Consider the following 12,092-nt stretch of genomic DNA (forward strand, 5'->3'; position numbering starts at 1 on the left):
GCCTCATGGAGCAAGCAAGCTTCGTTCAGGGCTGAGCTACCGTGCAGCTGGCCACGAGCGGTGTGAATGAATCAATAACGCATATTAAATAAGGTATCTTTGAGCAGGAACACGCATAAACCAAGGTTATCTACGGATCGGCTGACAAAATGTTTTGACCAGAGGCTCCTGGGACCTAACTTTGTATTTCCCCGAGGAGCCATGGTTCAGTATCGGCTAATTCAGAGTTCACGGCAACCTTACGGCCCACGACTGCCCCAAATAAGGACAATCAACAGTGTTCCCATGTCCTCTAGTAAACAGCTAGTAGCCCTGCAGGCTGAGTGTCCTCCAGAACCTTGGCTGCTCTGTTCTCCCCTCACTCATCCTTCTAGACTTATCTTCTAGACTTATTTATTAGCTGAGAGGCAGGCAGGAGCCTCCAGAGCACAGAAGTCTACCAAAATGACTGGTTGGTGTCTGGGCTTCCCTCCAGGAAATAAAATAAGTCCTCCCTTAACCACAACTCACCCGACAAACTTCGATGCGATCAAAATTGTGAGCAGTCTCCTTTAAAAAAAAAAAAGGCAGGGGTGGGGGGGGAGGGAGGGAGAGAGAAACAGAGACAGAGACAGAGACAACTCACAACAAAAATTAAGATTTTATTAAAGTAACTAATATCCTGACATCTGTGAATTCTCAGCCAATGTCCTAGGTCATCTAGGATCCTAACAAACAAGACTGAGTTTCAGAATTATGTCTCTTGTGATTTGTTCAAAATGCTAAGTCCCTCCTGGGGTTCCAGGTTAAAAACGACAGAGAGAGAGAGAGAAGGTAAAGTGGTAAAAAGTGAAGAAAAAATCTGATTGTTGAGCTGAAACTCCAGGATTTGCCGTGTTAGGATTGTTTTAGTGATTAGATACCATTGAGAGCTTTAGGGTTTGGTAGCAATGGAAAAACGAAGAAGTGTCCTGATTTTATTAATGAGTTTAGTCCTAAGATCCCAGTCTCAAAACACCCGGGTACAAATCCTGGCTTTGCATGTACTTACCACGAGCGACCTTGGATAAGTCACCGCACCTTGATAAGGCTGCTTCTACGTTGGTTAAATGTGAATAATGCAAGTTCCACTCTCAAAGGTAATTAAAACAGACAATGCACGCAAAGTTTAGAGCCCAGAACCCTGCACAGGAAAAGGTCTCCAAAATTGTGAAGAAGTATCATTATATTGTTTTTGAGTAACATTTACATTTCTCTTAACCTGGAAATAATATATGCTTATGTTTTGAAAAATTGGAAGTTAAAGAGTATTTTGGAACTCCCTCCTGACCCTTCTGGGTCTCCAGCTGGCCCACTTGTCATAGTCACATGAGGCAATTCCTTAAAATAAATCTCTCTCTCTCTCTCTCTCTTTCTCTCTCTGTATATATATGAAGGGCGCCGGGGGTGGCTCAGTTGGTTGAGCATCCATCCGACTCTTGATTTTGGCTCAGGTCATAATCCCAGAGTCATAGGATCAAGCCTGTTTGGCTCCAGGCTCAGCCTGGATTCTCTTTCTCCCGATAGATGATAGATAGATGATAGACATCCCTCTGCCCCTCTCCCCGACTCGCACTCTCTCTCTCTCTCTCAAATTAAAAAAAAAAATTTTTTTTTGTAAAGCATAGGAATAAAAAGCAATTGTAATCTTATCCTCCAGATTTCCTCTTTAAAAACTTAGGTGTATATTTTTTTGACTTGACATACTACAAACTACATTTTTTTAAGTATCTACAAATGTCACAGACGCTTGTATATAATTTTAGTGGTAAACACACGTGTGGTGATTCTTTGGTGAGGAAAATAATTGGTTTCCCAGTGATGTCCTAGTGTAACGATTTTAAGTGTTGTTTTACCCGTAGGGCATTTAAGCATCGGAAGGCAGGTATCCGTCAAGGCCAAATTCCATACAAATGCCAACACTTGTCTAGAAGGAACTTCCAGCCCTGTGACTCTTGCCGCCATTTTTCAGCCTCCACGGAGCCCTCAGTTGATACTCTCCTTGCTTGATTCTAGTTTAGCACATCAGCCAGCTGCAGGATAGCAGGCCAGCCGGCAATCTAGAGGGCAAGAGGTACTCGATGCTTGTCAGAACGCAGCGCGTGTGTTTTCTGCCCGGGGTACGGCCACAAACTGCCTCAACCTACGTGCCAAGGAGAGAAAATGCTTCCAGACCCTTCCCTTTACAGTAGATCTTCTGTCACGGATGAAGTTATTCACAGCAGTAATCTGAGCAGAGCTCAGGCTTCTGGGGAGGGGAATAGTGGTTTCCCCCTTGGACTAATGTGGCTCTATCTCTATCTAGATATAGACGCTGGCATCCACGTTTCTGGGCTAGAGCTTTTCTGCATAATAGACTAGCACTGATCTGACTCTTGATACATTTTCCCCCTCGTTCCCATACAGTGTTCTTGCTCTCCAGAGTCCCACCGGAGAAAATGATCTGACTGGGAAAGAAGCCAGCTACTTTACATTTCCCATCAGTCGTGATCACAATTTATAACTCTGTTGTATTTCTCATGGTGAAACAAAATATGTCGGAGCTGGAAGGAAATAAGAGATTGTGGTTCTTCAATGAAAAATGTCAGAACACACACCAGAGACCAAAGAGGGAGGGAGGTTGTACAAGGCTGTATTTGATGGGGTAAGGGTCATGGGGTGAATAAAACTCAACATTTTTTTTTTTAACTTCTACTCTAGAGGCCTTCATCACCCAGCTTTATTCTATTCCCCGCTTGCAGAAGATTATTTCTAAGAACCCTGTTCAAAGAAGATTTCAACCATGAAATTTAGTGATTCTCAAAGGAAGAAAGCAGGGAGGCATCAAAGATAGAATTTGAGATTTTTAGTGTTAGTTAAAAGGGAGATAAATGTTCCCAAAAGATGAAAAACAGTGTTTCAGTGAAAGAACTCTAAGTGTCAGGGCACCTGGTGGCCAGTCAGTTAAGCGTCCAACTTCGGCTCAGGTCACGATCTCACGGTTTGTGAGTTCGAGAGCCCCTCGTCAGGCTCTGTGCTGTCAGCTCAGATTCTGGAGCCTGCTTCGGATTCTGTGTCTCCCTCGCTCTCTGCCCCTCCCCCACTCACTCTCTGACTCTTTCAAAATACATAGATAAATTTTCTAAAAACTCCTTTTAAAAAAAGACTGGTTGTTCAGTATCTTGTGGAAACAAGAGCTACCACAAGTGATCCATTTTGACGAGACATGGTGTGACTGATTCACACCTCCCGTAGAGATGCCACCATTGCTCAGAACATTCTGGAGGTGGTGGGGGGAGGGGAATTCCCTTTCTAACCTGCCTTCAGAGACTTTTGCCTGCTACGTATTATTGCAACCATCCTCTAAGGTACTAAAAAGAATTTTTGACATTGGGACCAATGTCATTTAAGATGATGTTTCTTTGTTTCGAAAATTACCTAATATTCTAGAGTTCACTCATATGTGGAATTTAAGAAACAAAATTAAAAAAAAAAAAAAAAACAAAGGAAGAAGGAAACAAACCAAGAAACAGACTCTTAACTATAGAGAACAAACTGATGGTTACCAGAGGGGAGGGGGTTGGGGGGATGGGTAAAACAGGTGACGGGGATTGCATACACATATCATCATGAGCACTGAGAAACGTATAGAATGTTGGATCACTCTACTGTACACCTGAAACTAATATAACGCAGCATATTAGCTACACTGGAATTAAAATAAAAGAAAATGACCTGATATTCAAAGAATCAAATCTGCTATACCTGCCTCTCAAGGTTTCTTTGTGGACTAATCGATTAGAAGAGCCCTTTGTAAATGCGTATTATACAAATCTCAGTTTTCATGACCATCTAAAGGTCATGCCTATATAGTCATAATATTTAGCTAGTAGGAAAATATCATAATCACACAGGAATTTGCTTTTTCCATTCCGTCCCGCTGGTAGATTTCAACGGACTGCTAATAAAATGGCTTTCTTTGAAAGAGTGTTGGTTACAGAGATTTGCACTGCAGCCTCTGTCACTGTCTCTTTTGAACACATTCCAACTACTACTTTTGGGGCTACCCAGGGCCAATCAAAATGTGTCAAGAAAGCAAATCCAGGCGACGGTCGCAATTGGGGTCAACTTCCCAAGGCCTCTGCCCAGCAAGCCCCACAGCAGGGCATGAGCCGGAAGCCTGAAGGCTGGATCCCATTCTGAGATCCTCTGGAGGAACAGGGGTGCTTTGGGGTCTGCCTTCAAAGTTGGTGCAAAGATTCTTGGTCTGCCCAGAATTCACAGAATCTAGAAGTATAGTGGTCACCCTCAAGAACACACGGTTACCGCTGATCTCCTGTGCCTTTCGCCCATGGCAATCAGGCTTTGTCAGTTTATGGCCTGTGAATCATTTGAACAAGGACTCCCAGTTCCTACCTTAGACCAGCTGAACCAGAACCTTCAGGGTACAACCCAAAATGTATGCTGTTTACCACTTCCTGGAGTGATTCTTAATGCACTCTACAATTTGAAAACTGGAGTTTTACAGGTTCTTACAGCCAGCCTCAAGGGTATATATGAACGAAACCTGACAATATATCAAGGTAGAGCTTCATTAACTGGAAAATTCAGTAATGTTAACCTATTTCATTCCTCATATGGATCAAATTCACAGGGAAATGACCTCATTTTCTCCAGGTAGGCAATTATGAGGACATCAAGTCACATAAGGCCCACTAGTCATTCTCCTTAATATACTTACTTGCCTGTGGTCCCCTGGTTTTAAGTATTTTTGTCCCTCAGATGCAGGTTTTAAAAATACAGGCATTTATTTAACAAATTGCTGAATTAGTTAGCACCTGCCAAGAACCAGGTCTTGTGCTCGTCACCAACTACACAGAAATAAATAAGTTCGAACCCTTCCCATCAAGAGTTCACACTCCAATCCTCTCTTCCTCTGACAATTGTTAAAGAATAAACACCTCATTCTCCAGAACGAAATTCTAGAAATTCCCTAGTCCACTGGGTTTTCACTGTGTCCCTTCCAGCTCTTCAAGTGCCTCGAGTGTTCCCCAGAGGATGTATGGGTGACAAATCAAGGCTCTGTGTCGGCACCTCCTAGTCAACCAACAACAGCTCCAGCTGTCCTATTTATTTTTTTACACCATGTCTGCAGGAAATTTCAATTAAGACAAGAAAGAAAGGCTGTAAAACATCGCCCTAGAACAGATATATTTTCAAGTATTTTTCTCCAACAAAGAGTTTCCAATGTTATCTCCCACTGTCCCCTTCATGTCTTTTGATGTTTCTGGTTAACCCGAGGGAGGGAACACATCAAATTGGCACCTACATGTTGTAAACTCTTTTCCCACTAGCTAAGATTTTATTAAAGGCGTGTATCCTCAAGGGAGCTGGAGGCAGCTAGAAACACTGATTTTCAGTGGAACTACTGCATTTGTATTTCACTTGGAAGAAGTTTTGGGAACCATGTCAAGCCATATGAGGAACTTGGAAACCTCAAACCTTAACTCTACATTTCCTGAATTCTCTCTTTTATCCCAACCTGCCCTCGTCTGATCTGTGCTCAACTACTCCTTGAGCTGTGGGTCAACCCCAGCCTCCACTGAATTAAAAGACATATCTATTTTCCTGGACAGAAGGGAAACAAAATAAAAAATGAACTATTGGGACCTCACCAAGATAAAAACTTCTGCACAGCAGAGGAAACAATCAACAAAACTAAAAGGCAACCGACAGAATGGGAGAAGATATTTGCAAATGACATATCGGATAAAGGGCTAGTATCCAAAATCTATAAAGAACTTATCGAACTCAACATTCAAAAAACAAATAATCCAGTAAAGAAATGGGCAAAAGGCATGAACAGAAATGTTTCTAAAGAAGACATCCAGATGGCTAACAGACACATGAAAAGATGCTCAACACCGCTCATCACCAGGGAAATACAAATCAAAACCACAATGAGATACCACCTCACACCGGTCAGAACGGCTGAAATTAACAACTCAGGAAACAACAGATGTTGGCGAGGATGTGGAGAAAGGGGAATCCTTTTGCACTGCTGGGGCAGCAAACTCTGGAAACCAGTAGGGAGGTTCCTCAAAATATTAAAACTAGAGCTACCCTATTTGCTAATAGGTTTTTAGCCAAAGGATAAATTGCACTAATAGGTATTTATCCAAAGGATACAACAATACAGATTCAAATGGGCACATGCACCCCCAATGCAGCACTATCAACAATAACCGAACCATGGAAAGAGCCCAAATGTCCATTGATTGACCACACACACACACACACACAATGGAATGGTACTTGGCGATCAAAAAGAACAAAATCTTGCCTTTTGCAACAATATGGATGGAACTAGAATGTATTATGCTAAGCAAAATAAGTCAGAGAGAGACAAATATCATATGATTTCACCCACATGTGGAATTTAAGAAACACAACAGATGAAGGGGGTGGGGGAGGGAAGAAAAACATAAGATAAAAACAGAGAGGGAGGCATACAGTAAGAGACTCTTAAATACAGTGAAGAAACTGAGGGTTGCTGGAGGGGTGTTGGGTGGGGGATGGGCAAGATGGGGGATGGGCATGAAGGAGGGCACTTGTTGGGAGGAGCACTGGGTGTCATACGTAAGTGATGAATCACTGGGTTCGACTCCTGAAACCATTATTACACTATATGTTAACTAACTTGAGTTTAAGTAAAAATTTGTAAAAACAACATACCTATTTTCAAAAATAATATTTGCTTTTCACATCAAGAGCCTACCCTTAAGTTTGTTCAGCTGCTCACAAGAACTCAGATGTCGAAAGAGAACAAGAAGGGTCCCTTTGTCATCAGTTAACAATGTGCGTCAGTGCATATGGTTCTCTCAACATACACATCTGGATACAAAGGACTGGTGCCCCCCTCCGGAGACCACATTTTAAGACAGAATTACGAGAGGGGACCACTCGGCGGGGGGTAAGCACAGGTTTCTGAAAGGATAAAGTTATTGCCAAGTCTCTGAGAATGAACAGAGCAGCACAATCTGGCTGAGTGACAATCGACAGGCTGGGCTGGTTTTGCTCTACCTCCCTGTGGGTCACAGGAGCCACGAACTCACATCAGGTTACAAACACCTGCCTGGTCTTGGGGTAGTTCTTGTTAAAGCAGTTCTTAAGAGACGACAGCTGGAGTTGTGCCCCTTAGTGTTGATGTTGACTCATGTAGATGAGATAGGGAATCACAGCAAGGGCTGGTTCTGGATGAGGTAGCTTACAAAGACATGGGTTTATCCTTCTGGGATGCGCACTGGACCTAGCTTAACATCACTGTAATCATTTGGGGAGGTTTTGAATGTTCTGCACATTGTCGTGGTGAATCTTTTCACTTAGGAATGGAAACAAAGCAAAGGATTGGGGCGCCTGGGTGGCTCAGTTGGTTGAGCTTCCGACTTCGGCTCAGTCATGATCTCAAGGTTCATGAGTTCAAGCTTCTGAGTCGGGCTCTGTGCTGACAGCTCAGAGCCTGGAGCCTGCTTCAGATTCTCTGCTTCGGATTCAGTGTCTCCCTCTCTCTCTGCCCCTCCCCCACTTGTGCTCATGAACTCTCTCTCTCTCTCAAAATTTTTTTTAAAATTAAAAAAAGAAAAGAAAGGATTTAAATCTCCACCACTTCCAAATAGATGCAGTGATTGCCATGGGAATCCTGGGAAGGAAAGCTGAAGCATGGTCCAAATTCTTATTTGCTTTGTGAATTTGGACATCATGCTGGACATCTCTAGCCCCATATTCCAGATTTCTCTTTTGCAAGACATAGAATTATCTATCCGTCCAACTTCACAAGGTCATAATGCAGATCGAAGCTCTTGACCGTGAAAGCATTCCATAAAACCCTATATACCTGTAAGGGAAGTGGAGTAATCTTTTTGTAACGATTACTGAGGTAATTAAATAAAATCGTGAAATATTCCCAGCCCAGACCACAGGCCTTGCTCAGATCCGCTGAAAATTAGTGTTTCTACTACCTCCTCTGCAGGCAAATGGCATTATCAAAGCTTGGTTGCCAGAGCATCTAGGAAGTTGGGTTAGAGAAAAAGGAAACACACCCAAATGAAAGCTATTCATGTCTTCTAACTTACCCCTAAATTCACATTTCCTCTCAAGTATGAATAAAGGCACTTCTCACAGCCAAAGGCTTAGCAGCACTAAGCCACATTTTCTAGAATGAGACATGAGGGAGTTTATTCCACAGAAGTCTGCCTCTAAGACTTTTAGTGGTTTGAGTAAAACAAGTGCCTGAAGGAATCTTCCCAGATGATCTCAAAGAAAAGAGGGTCACTTTTGCCCATGTTCTGGCATCATACGCCAAATCCAGGGAGGCAATTCTTTCCCAGCAACTTTTTGGATGGTGGCAGGCATGTAGGCACAGGTGGAAGGTATGTACCCAAAGAATACTACGAACACAGGCGTGTCCATCACGATCACCTTGAGAAAGTCACACCACATGGTAAGATGTAGTGTGGTCAGGCCCCTTCAGGTCATTTACTCCGAATTTAAAAAGCATAGAAAGTTCCCTCCAAGAACAATTGCAAGGAGCACGGGGTTGAAGATGGTGTGGCAAAGTCTTCTCTGCTCTCTGAACAAGACCCATTAATTGCTCCAGACCTTCCTCATGCGTGTCTGCGACTATGCACTGCACACCTCCAGGGGGCGCCGTTTGAGTGATACCTCTGAAAATGACACTCCCTGGAGTTGTTCGATGTGCAACCTGCATGGCTGGGCATGGCATGCCCAGGAGAGCCTCTCCATCATGCAGGGATGGAGTAGAGGGGAAGTATGTAGAAGAAAGAGACTTGGCTCAAAATTGACTTTGTATCCTGGTTTCCATATACACTTTGGGCATGCTTATGGGCAAGTCATGTAACCTCTCAGAGTCTCAATCTCCCCCTCTGTAAAAAGGTGGCAATGAAAAAGATCCTACAAGGTTGATGGGTTAAATGAGGGCCATGTGAGAACTTGTAGATAAGAGTGCCTGATCCACGGAAGGACCTAGAAATGACAATTACCACTATTGACTCCCACTGCCAAGCAGACACTGAAGGAAGCAGTTTTCTTTTATTTATAGAGATAATTAGAATAATACCTCATACTGAAGTAGTATTTTACATATTACTATCAAATAATCCAGTAAAGAAATGGGCAAAAGACACGAACAGACACTTTTCCAAAGCAGACATCCAGATGGCTAACAGACACATGAAAAGATGCTCAACACCACTGATCGTCAGGGAAATGCAAATCAAAACCGCAATGAGATACCACCTCACACCTGTCAGAATGGCTAAAAATAGCAACTCAGGAAACAACAGATGTTGGCAAAAATGAGGAGAAAGGGGAACCCTTTTGCAGTGTTGGTGGGAATGCAAACTGGTGCAGCCACTCTGGAAAACAGTATGGAGGTTCCTCAAAAAATTAAAAATAGAACTACCCTACAACCCAGCAATGCACTACTAGGTATTTATCCAAAGGATACAAGAGTGCTGATTCCAAAGGGCACATGCACCCCAAAGTTTATAGCGGCATTATCAACAATAGCCAAATTATAGAAAGAGCCCAAATGTCCATCGACTGACAAATGGATAAAGAAGATGTGATTACCTATTTAACCCACCTCCCCTGCCACCCCTCCACTGGTACCCATCAATTTGTCCTCTATAGTTAAGGATCTGGATATCTCTCACTTTGTTTTCCATTGTGGAGACCTTACATTTGTTTTTTTTGTTTTGTTTTGTTTTGTTTTTTATGTTAGATGATGTTGTCTTAGAGAGTTCTATTTTCACCTATTAAGTTATTTGTCAAATAAATGGATTCAGAGAAATGAAGATACATTTCCAAACCACTTTGATGGCCTAATATGAACTCATTAGCCTATTGCAAATTTTCATAGATTAATTTTTAATTTAATATGGTTACTTTTAAATTGCTTTTAAAATAATTCACAAAAGTAAATCTATTTTGTTTTAACCAGATCAATAATTTGGCTTTAATAACATGTATTAAATAAGTTAATGTAATGTTTTTAAGGTAAATACAAGTACTTGGGACAACTAGGAAAATAGTTAATGCTACCTTCGCTGCATAACTTTGGCTCTTTCATCTCCCTTAAATTTTAAGGAAGTTTTAATTTGTTGTTACAGTAAAAATATATACTCCATTCCATTTCCTCATCAAAAAGCATGGCCTTTTATTTTCTGTACTGTAGTATTCAAGTTTGCATCAGTATTTGTCTCCTTTCCCACTGATTGTTTTTACACCAGTGAAGTGTGACGGTTAAATATTTTAATGAAAAATAAAAGGAATTAAATATTAAAAAAAAAAGATGTGATACGCGCGCGCGCGCACACACACACACACACACACAATGGATTATTACTCAGCAATCAAAAAGAATGAAATATTGTCACTTGCAACAATGTGGATGGAAGTAAAGTGTATTATGCTAAGCGAAATAAGTCAGAGAAAGACAAATATCCTATGATTTAATTCATATGTGGAATTTAAGAAATACAACAGGTGAACTTAAGGGAAGGGAAGAAAAAAATAAGATAAAAACAGAAAGAGAGGCACACAATAAGAGACTCTTAAATACAGAGAACAAACTGAAGGTTGCTAGAAGGGTGTTGGGTAGGGGGATGGGCATTAAGAAAGGCACTTGTTGGTATGAGCACTGGGTGTTCTATGTAAGTGTGGAATCACTGAATTCTACTCCGGAAGCAATTACTACACTATATGTTAACCAACTTAGATTTAAATAAAATTAAAAAAAAAAATTTAAAGGAATAGAAAAAAAAAAAGAAAAACAACAAAATACTCAAAAAAATATAAAAGGAGATAATAAAGAATGCTAACAATAATAAATAATATACTTAGAACCAATAATGAATTAGAACTCAAATATTTAAAAAGTAGCCTTTTTTGTTAGGCACTATTAGTAGACCCATTTTATAGATGATTTAAGTCACTTTCCCAATGAAACAAAATCAGGAAGTGAAAAGCCAAAACTCAAATCCCTGCTTTTGATTAAAAGGTCGACGCCCTACCTCTGAGTGATTCCTCAAGAAACAAACAGGTTTAGGGGAAGCACTTGAAGGAAGGTGAACTGGCAAAGTACGGTTAGCCGCTGAGCTGCTTTGGCAGAGGGTTTTATGAACTCACTAACATCTATTTAAGATGCTTCCTTTTCTTCTCATCAGCCACCTTGGGATTGCTTTTGTGCAACCCAGGGGCAAGAAGAGAGAGACCAGTTGTCAGGCCACACACATCACTAGAAGGGAAAAACAGAAATGTGGAATTTAAAAATTGGCTCCAACCTTAAGTACTTCTATTTTGCCGGGAAGTGTGTGTTGTCTTTGCATCTGATAATAGGCGTGTGTGATGTGCCAAAATTGGAACCCGTTCAACCACAACAAAAGGCCGAATTTTCAAGGGACCTTCCAATTCCTTCCCCTGGCCTTGCCCAAAGCTGGACTCCCTCCTCCACACTTAAATTAACACACCAGTGGAAACTGAGGACTTTGGCCTCCAAGTGCTTGGGCTTTTTTTCTCCTGCTGGCTACAACTTTGGGTGGGTTTCCTCATCACTTTGTGCATGAGCTTTCTTTCTCTCTCTAAAACTGAGATCGCGGCTCAGTGGGTGCTCAGTAAATTAGGAGTGCGTAACAATCCTAGACGTTTCTATGCCTCATGTAACAGAGTTCAAGATACACAAGGCAAAAACTGGTAGAGCTAAAAGAAGAAACAGATGTACCTGCAATTATAAAGTAGAGACCTCAAAACCAATTTTTAATGATTAATAGAGCAAGTAGAAGGAAAATAAAGATATAGGGGTCTTGGATAGCACTTTAATCAACTTGCTGTCATTGATCATTACAGACACTCCACCCAATAGAATACATATACATTGAATGTTGGCGCCGCCCCCCCCAAACACAGCCCCCAATTTTTATGTTGAAGTCCTAACCCCCAAAGTGTTGGTCTTTGGAGGTAGGACCTTTGCAAGTTAATTGGGCTTAAATGAGGTCATGAGGGTGGGCTCCCGTGAT

Source organism: Panthera leo, chromosome D2 (assembly GCF_018350215.1).
Source record: "Panthera leo isolate Ple1 chromosome D2, P.leo_Ple1_pat1.1, whole genome shotgun sequence".
Taxonomy (NCBI): domain Eukaryota; kingdom Metazoa; phylum Chordata; class Mammalia; order Carnivora; family Felidae; genus Panthera; species Panthera leo.